The 12,623-nt window shown below is 45.7% G+C and overlaps 2 non-coding genes across 2 annotated transcripts; both read right to left on the reverse strand.

Annotated features, from left to right (window-relative positions):
* Nucleotides 1–8,987: 8,987 nt before the first annotated feature.
* TRNAY-GUA (transfer RNA tyrosine (anticodon GUA)) lies at nucleotides 8,988–9,079 on the reverse strand. The gene is given in 2 exon segments: nucleotides 8,988–9,023; nucleotides 9,043–9,079. It is a non-coding gene; the product is annotated as a tRNA-Tyr (tRNA).
* A 2,560-nt stretch (nucleotides 9,080–11,639) lies between these two features.
* On the reverse strand, nucleotides 11,640–11,732 carry TRNAY-GUA (transfer RNA tyrosine (anticodon GUA)). The gene is made up of 2 exons: nucleotides 11,696–11,732; nucleotides 11,640–11,675 (listed from the first exon to the last, which is right to left on the reverse strand). It is a non-coding gene; the product is annotated as a tRNA-Tyr (tRNA).
* Nucleotides 11,733–12,623: the final 891 nt, after the last annotated feature.

The raw sequence follows: 12,623 nt of genomic DNA on the forward strand, positions 1-12,623 counted from the left end.
AAGAATCTTAGTTTAAAATTGCAGTATGACAATTCGTACGATTGTACATAGAACACATTCATCCATAGTTGGAATCTCGTTGTGCTCTCTGGGATGGAAGACCCCGTTCCTCCTTCAATACACTTGATAGAATCCAGAGTATGAAGCAGCAGGGAGAATGATTGATGATCTCGCACCCACTGATTAGCTCCAGTCACTCGCTCACCAGCGGTCTGTCGATTCATTATCACTCTTCTATCGCTACTACTATGGGTACTGTTCCCGTGAACGTCACTCATTGATTCCTCGACCCATGTCGAGGACTCGGTCTACCAAGCTGACTTTTATCTCATCCATACCGTGTTCAACCATCACACTGCAGGTCACAACAGCACACTCACTCACTGACCACACCGCAGGTCACCTCACTTCTATTTATGCTTCTTCCCCTCGCACTGCTCCACTTTGGAATTCCCTCTCATCGTCTGCTTTTCCAAGTTCTGAAAACCTCGCTCAATTCACGGAGCGTAATGACTCGTATCTTCAGCAGCGCAGTTTGTTGCTGGCAGCGGGAAATATTGAGCCTTTTGGGCAAGTTCTCGGTAACAGTGATGTAAAAAATAAATTCATTGAAACTCTCCCATATTGTTTTAAAGGCCCCCGTTGCTAGCCAGCTGTGGCAATGCAATCCCCCCAGACTCCCCAGGCCAAGGTGCTTGGTCTAATCGCAGGGACACCGGGTCGGTCTCAAGTTACAAAAACACAAAGTGTCCCACGCCCACCGGGGTAATTAATTGTCGCCCACTTTTTGTTGTTATTCCATTTTTCTGCTTCTTCTTCTTCTTTGTTCCTCTCGCAGGCCTCGCGGAATTTACTTCCAGTTTCGTGCAACTGTTGGAAGAATATGTCAGATACAGTTAATCGTCGATTTTGCTTTCTTTAACGCCAACTGAGAGTCAATTGAGACCAAGCATATTTTGCAAGGGCCACCTGATTTGCAACGGCAGTAAACGCGCCACAAAAGATGTGTTTTTTTATTTTGTCCAAAACATCAAGCATGGTTCGTGAACTCAAAATACTACAGAAAACCTTGAATCAATGCAAAACAGTTGACAGCACTGCTCATTTACATGTTAATGTGACGTTTCTGGAAAGGTTAATGATACGGAATGTGCCCGATCTCATCAGATCTCAGCAGCTAATCAAGGATTGAGCCCGAATAGAGCTTGGATAGGCGACCACCACGTATGCCCGGCTGTCATCATGTTGTAGGCAACAGAGGGCAGTACAATAAAACAACCCACGTTGTACTGTCCTTCTATGCTCCTCGCATTCGCCAACACACACTGGCCATCGTGGTGAAGTATGGGGCGGCGAGGCCCTCGTGCTTTCGTAGAGTACAAATCGTGAGCAATAGCATTCGTATTTTACAAAGGGCGAGTTCAACTCACTGTTAAAAACCTATCCCATGAAGCTTCGCAGCTCGGAGGGGGGGATAGGTGTACGTCTGTCAACAGAGTGCCCGCCCGCAGTGACGGCAGTTCAAGGGCAAATGCTCTCGGCCACGGGTCAGGTCAGTCCCTGCTGCAGCCTGTGTCAACGACGCGTCCTGTGTCAATGACGTGTCCTGTGTTAACGAGCGGAAGGTGATGGATCCAGGCAAATTCAACAAGAAACGGTGCACCGCACATCAGAATCTGTATTTACACCAGAGGAATCGGATGACCTTTGCAGCTCTTTTTAACCTGCCGCACATTGCTGAGTGCGGCAGGTTAAAGATTTGAACTCGGTACCACACAACGGAAAACTTTATTTTCGACCGGGTAAGAATGATGCGGTTGCGCGGTGGTTACCGCACTGCACAATGAACCCAGTGACCTGAGTTTGATTCCGGGGCCACGGCTAACATCGGTGGCGAGCGACGTGTGAACTGGTCGAGGGATTCTCCCTTCCCCACGGCGACCCAATTTCAATTGTTGGCCTCGGCTGTCCACCCCACCTCGACTTAACCAACCCCCCCCCCCCCACTGTTCGTAACGGTGAAGTATGGTCAAAAGACCTCCATGACTGATATGACATGGAGGAGGCCTTCAACCGTTGGTGGATTACAAATGGTTGGAATGTTTTCTTTGAATTAACATCCACATTGTATTCGTTCTCCCGAGAGAGAGAGTACTTTGTGAGTAATTTAAAGAGCCACGTTTTCCTCGTTGGCGGAAACAAAATAATAAATAATAACAATAATTAGCAATTAGAAGCTGACAGCAGGCTCAACAATGCCTCTTTATCCCCGTCCAATTGCGTTCCAACAATTCGCATCTCGAGCGCGTCGGTGTATACGCCTTTCGCGGTCGGATTGAGGATGTTGTAGGCTGAGATTTTTAGACAAATAATGGGCCACAGAGGCCTTGACCTGAACTAATCCTTGTTCACCGCCTCAGCACCAACGCCGGCCGCGCCAAAATTTGGCGCCAAGCTTTTCAATTGAGCCTTTCAAACGGAGCGCATCGGCGTGCTGACCTCTCCACGTCTCCATTTATCGGAGGCGATAATAGGCCATAAACCTCCACCACCACTCTCCCCAGCCCCCCACCCACCCATCCAACCCCCCTCAATTTGCATTTCCATTCTCCTTTTCAATGCGGGGGAAATTAGCAGTCGCGCCTCTGCAGGCCGGCCGGCCGAGGCACGTCCGTCCATCGCAGATGTCTCCCGCCAAAATTCTCGAACTCGGCGAGCGGGGCACAAGTCGGTTGTGGGGTGTCATCCTACGTGGGTCCGAGTTTAATCCTCGGCAATTAGCACGCGTTGTCAAAATCGCCACGTGAGGAATCCGAGCGAGGAATTAGAGTTTTGTGGGTACAGTAATTTGCTCGCTGTCACGAACTTGCTATCCGCGATTTGGGCTATCCGTGAATCGCATCTGGAACTCTACACACGACTGTGTCGAGAGAGAGAGAGAGATAAAGTGATGAGATAAAGCGATGAGAGAGAATGTGATGCGAGAAAGTGATGAGGGATAAAGTTATGCGATAAAGAGGTGTATTGTGATACTTTCCATGCATTTAATGGCTTATTTACGTATTTATTTGAGGTAATTCATTTAAAAAATATTTTCTTAGGCCAATATTATCCGAGAAATTTGCTATTTACGAGCATCTCCCGGACGTATCTGCAGCGAATTTGTAGAGAATAATGTAACATGATGTCTGGTGCGGGTGAAAACCGGTTGGCAGTGGTTTGCACGCTAACTGCGTTATGAACGTGGTGGGGTCTAGAGTGCGAGTCCCAGCCACGCGGTTCACATCGGCGAGCGGTGCCAACCTGACTGGTCGGAGTAGTGAAGTGTGTACGTTGAACATCTTTCGCACCGTACGTAGCCAACCGTGCTAATCGGAGGTGCGGGAAACTAAAGTATGATCAAACAAGCCCCACGACAGACGGATGCAGTGTCGAGAAGCCTTCATACTGCCGTGGTTGGAAAAAGGACCGTAAATGAATGATGATGATGATGAACAATCACAAATTACACATTTGACGTGGGACGTAAATATGTCCCTTGTTACAACAATACGGCTGTTTCAAATTGTGTACTGTGCAGTGTTTGTATAAATGCATACAGACATCTAACGCCAAGCGCAAACATACGCGAAATGTGGTCACCTTTTAAGTTTCTGCTATACATTTGAGGGCATGCATTTGCAATGGGCATTGTAGGTCTACATTCCTGCCAAAGTCACATTGTACCGCCGACGCCGTGGCTGGTAAACTCACAATCGGTAGACGACTGTTTGGCAATAACTAAAAATGGTGCAGTGCAGAGTGAGCGACGGATGGTTTCAGAATCGAGCACTTGCAAACCTGTAAACCCCTTATCAGTGCCCTACCTTATTACAGACAAATTCTGACCTTATTGGTCACCACGTGCCCTTATACATCTCAACGTTCATCCTACAAAGTCCCATCACAAGGGAGAAACACAAACAAATAGACATTTTTTTTGCCCGGATCGAAACGTCTGTACGCCGTATTAAGTTCAGTTCAGTTATTTTGGTATAGCCCTGTGAGCCATTCGGCTCTTGAATCGGGTGCAACCACAACAAACAAAAAAACAAAAACATGAACAAGAAAAACATCTTAAAGTGACTATGTGACTGTGCAAACAGAAAATCCATGAAATAAAACAGCAAAATATTCCTGAAAAAAGCACCGTACACCAACGCTGTGTGCAAAAAAATCCCAGTGGTATGCAAGTCAAACAACAACAACCACAAGAAAATTTAGATTAAGACCATCAGTCTAACTCCGTACTACAACAAAACAAACATGTCCAAACCAAAACACGTTTTCGAAATCACCCAAAAAAGCCATAATTGCAACGTAACAGTGATCATAGGGACTGTGACCGAATTTTTACAATAAACTACATAAATAACATGTATTTTACAATTTCCCTGTACAAGAATACGGAGTGAACCGTATGTGTTGACGGCTATGATATTATTGTTTTTGTATGGCTGGGAGTTGATCAGCAAGAACAATACCATGCTTATGTTTCCATACTTTGACATTGGTGACCACAATTGCACACGAATGACACGCAATAGGAACACGTTTAGAATGAAAACATTTCGTATTTTTAAGGGGAACAAAAATCGTCTCTTTTTGTCATCCTCGTTGTGTTTTTTTTTAGCAGCACGACTTTTTAGCGACAGCACGGAGAACCGTGTCGGCGTATCTCGTTGCGTGTACACACACGTGGCACCTGTTTAGAGGTTGAACCACGAACATCGAAACGGGTCGTGGTATTCATCAGGTGATGACGTATTTGCTAAACGACGTAAAAACGGGGGCGTCGTAAATCGGGCTATTACAGTATCTAACTAATATTTAATTCACGTATTTTTTTTGTGTGACTTGCTTACCATTTTCTCTATTTTGCACTCCTATAGTTTTTTTTTATTTTATTGTTTGCTGTTGTAACTTGCTGACCCCGTGCTCCACACTGGACATCTGTGAAAAATTGCTTCAGAGCTCATCGGATTCCTCTGGTCTAAGTAAAGATTCTGACTTGTTTTCTTTTCCCCATGATCAGCTCGTTAGCACAGGTGTCTCCGCGTCTCCTGCAGCCCCTCGTCCAACCAGTGCTTCCTCCTGCCGCTCCTCTCCCACGCACCCCCAAATTATCCCCTCCCACTCTCCTTCCACAAACCCTGACTCCCACAAATTCCACGATCGCCTTGTCTGGCCTCTTCTTCCTTTAAACAAATAAATATGGCGCGCGCGCGTGCACGTGTTTGAGTGTTGTCTTTATTTTTTAAAGTTGTGAGCGGTATTGTCGCGGTTAGGGCACTGACTATTATCTGCACCGGTCGTACGCCTTGCCCTGGGTCGACGTAGCCTCAAACGAGACAAAGGCAACCTGGCCTGGTGCTGGTCACCCACCCCCCCCCCCCCCCCCAGGTGATAGTGAACGGCACTTGCCCCAACAGTCGATTAAGGCTATACGGGGACCTGTGTTCTTTGTTTTTCTTCTGAATTTGTATCGAGACAGGTAAAGGCACTCGCTGCCTCTAGACTCAACTGCAGCTGAAAAACGGTAAAAAATGCTAACTTGCAGGATATCTCCACCCATTAAAGGATCGAACGTTGTGTCTATCATGCCTAATTGCGTTATGTTTTAAATGCGTGCAACGGTGCTTGCATTCGTCGATTCATATCCGGTCTTCTAGCTCAATATACACGCATAGAGTCACGTGTGTGTTAGGGAGGTTTAAAATAATTCGTTGCGTGTTCTGCGCAACAGGTTCAAGTACCAGCATGCAACGCCGACTGCCTTATCCAGTGTGAAGACATGTATGCTGTGTAAATACTCGCACAGAGAGGCGCTACACTCATGGAAGCACTTGGTTTGAGCAGTGAGCTGTCTCACGGTACTAAATATTTCTCACCTTTTTTTTTTACCAAGTCAGGCCCCCACTGATCTCTGCAGCTCTTTTTCAGAAGCGACCTGGCCACAAATGATTACTTAACGAAGTGGCCCATCACGTGGAAATGTTAGTTTAACACGTAGGCTTTCGAGGCCAAATGGCATCCACACTATAGGTTTTTTTGGATTTGGTCGCGTAAATATAAATGTGTCGTTACACCCGCCATCAGCCGACACGAAAAGTTAGTAAAGTTTGTCACGTTAACAGAAAAGCGAAATGATGCTAGTTGTAATGGCCGGCAAAACGTCGTACTCAGATTGTAAATGTTGTGGATGTGCTCTCCAACGCACCGGTGTGATGCTGTACTAGTAACGAATTGGCATGTTCTGTTTACGTGACAAACCGTACTAAATCGGCTGTGTCGGGTGGCGGCGGGTTTAACGACACATTTATTTTTACGCGATCTAACCCAACAAAAACCTATGTTACGGATATGGAAACGTATCGCGGGCAAATACTCCAAACGCATATTTCTAAATGTGGAGAGGGGAAACCGGATGACGCGGATACAAATCCACGCGACCACTGTGGAGATAGATACACAAACTTCAAATGGTGCTGGAGTCAAGGTCGGTATCGAACCCCCAACCTCCTGCATATCAGGCGAAATAGCTAACATCTCGCCACCGTGGCGCCCACGGTAGCTCTAAGCCAGGAGAACCTGAGCAGAACAAATGAAAAGCAAAGCCACTGGGACGTGGTTTCCTTGGTTTGAATTACTGTGACCTAAAGAGGTCTGTTGGGACGGTTACTTTATTTGTAACCCATGGTGTATTGTTTGTTTTTATTTTTTTTCTTCCAGTGCCAGGGATATTATCCTTGACTGGCAGTGGGCGCAGTACAGTAGTTAATGATTATTTTCCAAGATTTTTTCTAAAGATGTATACTACTTGCGCATATTGGCACAAGCCAGAGGAAAGTGGAAACAAATGACGAAATGTACAGTGGACACCTACGGGCTATCTGCCCATGCATGGGTTGTGGTGGCGATGATGATATACAGTGTTGGATTTTTAAGTGCATGCTGTCTTGGTTAGACTGCTTTGTGCTTGACCACATCACCGATTGTAATGAACCTGTAATTGCCACGATGAATTTGACACCACACAAGCGTGCGTGTCGATGTGGCCGTCCCTTTCGTTCGTAACAAAAGTTCAGTGTCTTCCCGGTCGAGTTAACAATGGGGTTTACGCGGCAAACACGTGTTTTTAAACGACCAAAATTGTAACGCTTATTGTTCACAGACACCGATAGACATTTGACAATGTGTGTACTAATTGCAGGAGTTGTATTGTGATTATGAACTCGTGTGACCCACATTGGTCAGCCTCGACATGCACAGCCCATTTTGTCAATCCACTTATGGACGAGGGCCTCTCCACACAGTGTGAGTTGTGGGGATTATTTAACCAATGCGGGTTGTCGAAGGCGGGCAGCATAGGTGTTTGAGCAAAGTAGTACACAGTACAATGGATGTTGCTGCATTGCGCCTCATGTAGCCGCACGGCCTGGAGCACCAGTTATACGTGGCGATCAACTGTCCAAACCCTATCCAGGCTTGACTCTGCAAATTACCGTACCGTGGATTTGATGAGATTGGGTGCATTCCTGGTAACTTCAGTGAATTTTAAACAGCGGGGCATTTTTTTACGAAATATATTTAACCTGGAGATAGATGTGAACTAAATAAACTATATCTATTTTTATTTTACCAGGTAAGGCCCACTGAGCTATTGAGCTCTATTTCAGAAGCGACCTGGCCATCAAATGAAAGCTCAACTGAGTGGCTTCCCATGTGGAGATGTATAGCAGCCAAGTACTCAAAATGTGGAGAGAAAACCGGAGGAGCCAGAGACAAATCCATTGGACTCCAGGGAGAAAGTGCAAACTCCAAATATACAGGCATCATTAGGGTTGGGATCGAACCCATGGCCTACCTGTATACCAGGCGAGCTAGTTAACATCTCACCACCGTACGACGTCTCAGCGGCTGGCCTGCACTTTTCCAAATGGATACTGCGCCTCCTGACACGACACGGAAATAACGCAGTGGGGATGGCATTGGGAAAAGAACAATAGATAAAATAAAAGTTGTGCCGCCAGAGATGAGCCGACGTCGTCATACGATGTGAAGGTCTATTTGACCGTGAGTAACTTATTAACTGTGTAATAGATCAATACGGGTGATAATGATTGCGTGTAATTACACTCACTCACAACTTTTAATGTTTTCCCATACGCTGAATTTGAATGTGTGTAGTATGTAATCAACTTATTTAGGGTGTGCAAAGTAAATGAAAGCATTTCTGCAAATCAGAATGCTTGACAACCAAAATTAATTGTATATTTTTACGCGAATGGGTGCCCTTTTAAGCACTTGCTGTTTCCGGATGTCACTCTCGGAGACTCGTTTGTGAAATTGAATCCCCCTGCTCCGAAAAGTAAAGACAACGTGGGTGTGGAGTGCACTTGTGCGTGTTTCCACTGTAATTGTAGCTGAGTGAATAAACAAATTAGGCTACGTGGCACTTTGGAGCGAACACGCATGGGAATGTATGTGAGGTTCAACTGAGGCACATGTTTATGGAATGACGAGAACAATATTAGCCTATGACCAAATAATTCTGATCGTCGAAGCGAAGGATGGGTTGAGCCAGAACACTGCTTAGATGGGCGACCATGCATCATGCGCAACAGGTTGTTACAGGCTGCGGCAGGGCCACAAATGATGAGCAGCAGAGGGCACTGCAAAACAAATCCATTGTTGTACTGTACAGTTCTATGGTCCCACGTCGATGCACTACGCCTTCGTCAACATGCATAGACCAGCGTGGTAAAATATGGTCAAATAACTCTCAAAACCTGCGCAGACATTGGGAGGCCCTCATCCAGTAGTGGATCGATAAAAGGGCTGCATATACACATTAAGACCAGAAAGGTTTTTCTTCCTGTAACAAAAATTTAAATGTATCGTCAATGTGAAACATTGCTACTGTTGAATTTCTTTAAAAAAAATCTTCCTTCGAGCCGGATTTGAACCAGCGACCTAAGGATGCCCAACAGCGATCAGCCACTACAGTCCTCCGCTCTACCAACTGAGCTATCGAAGGCAGGACAACCATGCCCACCAGGTTCAACTTGAAATATATAAATTTTGATTTAAAGCTTTCGTGACTGCAGTGATTCATATTCTTGGTTCTTTCGGTAAAGTCACGTTGAAGGGAAACAATAAAATAATAAAATAAATGTGAAACAATTAAATTCTCACGACGTTTCGACTGCAACACAAGCAGTCATCATCAGGTGTGAAAACCACGTTAATAAATCATCATCATCAGCCAGGGTGAGTCAACTGTTGGATGAAGGCCTCTTCAAGTCGCCGCCACCTCTCAGGATCCTGCAATGTAATCATAATCGTTGAGTACATTTGGTAATCATGCCATTCTTACAGTGCAATGCTATGTTGAACTCCTTTCACACCGTACGTAACCTATCTTACTAATCGGAGGTGCAGGGGAAGGACAACAAACTAAACACACAAACTTGATTTGAAGCTTTCGTGACTGCAGGAATCCATACTCTTTAGTTCTTTCAGTAAAGTCATCACTAGTCCCGGCCATTTCTTTATGACCCTTGGGCGACACCCATTTCAAACCTTTTAAAACAGTCTGCCTCAGCAGCAGACCATGCTTTCCCACCTGATGACGGACGCTTGTGTTGCGCCCGAAACGTCGTGATTTATTTTATTTTATACCTACGTGACTTTACCGAAAGAACCAAAGAGTATAAACACACAAAACGCAGTTCTATCACGAAAGCGCTACGTTTCCCATACTCTGCAGTATCTTCACAGTACTGTAGTAGACAATGTTTGCCGTGTGTCATCCCAGTGGAGGAACGCGAGGGATTTTTTTGTTCAAATTTGGGAAAATTTGGACCATGCACCGGCACTTAATGGCTTGACCCCTTTCGAATGACATCAGGGGGATCTTAAACATCCACGTGTTAAACTGACCCACTGTGAAGCACCCATTGTAAACAGTGTACGCCTGCAGAGAGAACTAAGGCGACCAGTTTCGAACCGCGAACATCTGCATAGACTGTTGGGGAAAGTACTGTTTGCGATTAGCACCCATGAGGTTCGGCACGACACACGTGGGTTTGGGTGTCCCCAAGACCACGCCTGACCGCCTATTGTCTCCCCAGTGGCGATGTTTACACACCGCGCCAGGTACTCACTTGAGACTGCACCTGCAACGCGAGCTGATTTCATTGCTCCGTCTCCTCAGTCAACATCCTCTCGGACGCATTCCATTCATTGGCTGCCACTCCATCATGATACTTAAACCACGGGCCATCATCCCTTGCAAGGCACGTGTCCTGTACAAGCCCACTTACTTTACTCTCGTCAATATAAATGAAATACGATACTACAGTACTAATAATACACATTCTTTCTCCCCTCCAACCCCGCCCATGCTCGTCAAAATCTAGAGCATCAGTCTTGTCCTCACACCGAGAAAATCAATTCTCTTTGTCCATTGCGAGCGTGGCCGTCCAGAGGGTGGGGCAAATAAGGGGACATTTTGCCCCGTGCCATGAGGCATTTGGATGGTGAAATAAGGGGACCCCCCCCCCCCCAATTTTGCATTCTGCACTGGATCGCGAGAAGCATTTGGGCGGCTCTGAATGTGCGTGCAGTGTTTATAAGTGGACCGTCATCCCCCCTATAATTACGCTTGCCCCCCCCCCCCCTCACTCAAAAATGATGTTAGTCAGTTTAACACGAAGGCTTTCGCGACCAATATTATCCAAACAAAAACGTCTATTATGTGAAAAAATATATTGATATATTTTTCTTCTTCTTCTAGAAACATCCAACTCTACCTGTGTGGCTATAAAGGTTGTAAAAGGGTGTGTCGGTGGGACGTCACGATACAGGTTAGACAAGTGAAAGGCAATTCTTCACCCGGCCCAGCTGTTGAGCACATCAGCCGGTTGCTCCCTCATTGTCCCGGGTGGGATATATATATGTTTTACAATTTTGACAGCTGTACCTACAGTAGCAATGACGTGCTTGGCATTAGAATGAATGGGTGCGGGTAGTTGAACGCCTCTCCATCTGTAGAGGCATTGTGGTTGTGGTCAAAAGTCTTTGAGCGAAAACATTTTTACATGGGATATTTGAACTGGGAGAGTACCCGCTCGTTCTAGCAAAGCATTGCTATTGCGCAGGTTTGCGCGGGTGTGCTGCGTAGCTCTCTGATGTGTTCACTCTACCGTAAAGGAAGCTCCTTCTTCAAGAACTCTGATCTCGGATCCTAAGTCGGCTTGAGCCTGGATAAGCGGGGACCAACCACGCACCACAAATGTTATAGGCTGTACAGGGATGCACTGTGGACAGCAGGGGGGCATTGTGCCAAGATCCCGACACGCACGCCAACTTCAGAGCAGCGCACACCGAGCAGCGTGGTAGATAAAGCACTGCCAATTAAATTCCCACGGCACGAAATGACATGGGCTGTAACGTATTATTGGCATTAACTTAACATTGAAACAAAATTATTCAAATGAATGCACAAACACATTTACATAAATGTTAGTGTCATGCAATAAATAGCGACGTTAAAAGAGATAGAAAAGAAAATGTTTAATAAAAAAAATACATCCTCCTTCGAGCCGGATTTGAACCAGCGACCTAAGGATTCCTCACGGCGATTCAGCCACTACAGTCCTCCGCTCTACCAACTGAGCTATCGAAGGTGACGCTGAGAGCACCTGTGCACACAGTCTATCAGGTGAGCCTAGGATAGTGAACGCCATGCACCGAGTGTGGAATCAACAATCCAAATTTCTCAACACTTCCTACACACGCGTGTGCGGTGTTTGTCAATTTAAAGCCCCTTCCTCTCCACGTCGGTGGGTCATGGGGTTGTTTGACCATACTTCACCACGCTGGTAAACGCATATTGGTGAAGGGGCGTGTGGGTAGGAGTCTGGGGAGAGGGGCCAGGAACGGGAATCAAACTCAGGAGGCTGTGTTCACGGTGCAGTGCGCTAACCACCGGTCCGCCCCGGAGAATGTTTATACAAAGAACCCACCCAGCCCCACTTAGGCTTTGTAGACTCTTGGGGTGAGTGCTGTTATCAAGCATCATCTAGTCACAACACACGGCCGCCTTTGCCTCCCCAATGGTGATTTTTTTTAAATCTATATGAGTGCCAATAAACTGCAACTTGAATCACTACCTATGAGATCTTCACTCAAAACTGCTCTAGAGGAGTTGTACAACCCTAGCTGCCATGGCTCTAGATTTTGGTGTTATAATTTATTTATGTAGTTTATTGTTAAAAATTCGGTCACAGTCCCTATGATCACTGTTACATTGGATTTATGGCTTTTATTTTGGTGATTTGAAAAGTTTTTTTTTGTTTTGGCCATGTTTTTGTTTATTGTAGTACGGAGTTAGATTGATGGCTTTAATCTTAGTTGTCTTGTGGTTGTTGTTGTTATTTGACTTGCATCCCACTGGAATTTTTGCACACAGCGTTGGTGTACGGTGCTATTTCAGGAATATTTTGATATTTTTTCCTGTATTTTCTGTTTGCACAGTCACAAAATCACTTTAAGATGTTTTCTTGTTCATGTTTTTT

The sequence above is a fragment of the Petromyzon marinus genome, chromosome 3 (assembly GCF_048934315.1).
Source record: "Petromyzon marinus isolate PM22_M1 ecotype Great Lakes invasive population chromosome 3, UKy_Petmar_22M1.pri1.0, whole genome shotgun sequence".
Taxonomy (NCBI): domain Eukaryota; kingdom Metazoa; phylum Chordata; class Hyperoartia; order Petromyzontiformes; family Petromyzontidae; genus Petromyzon; species Petromyzon marinus.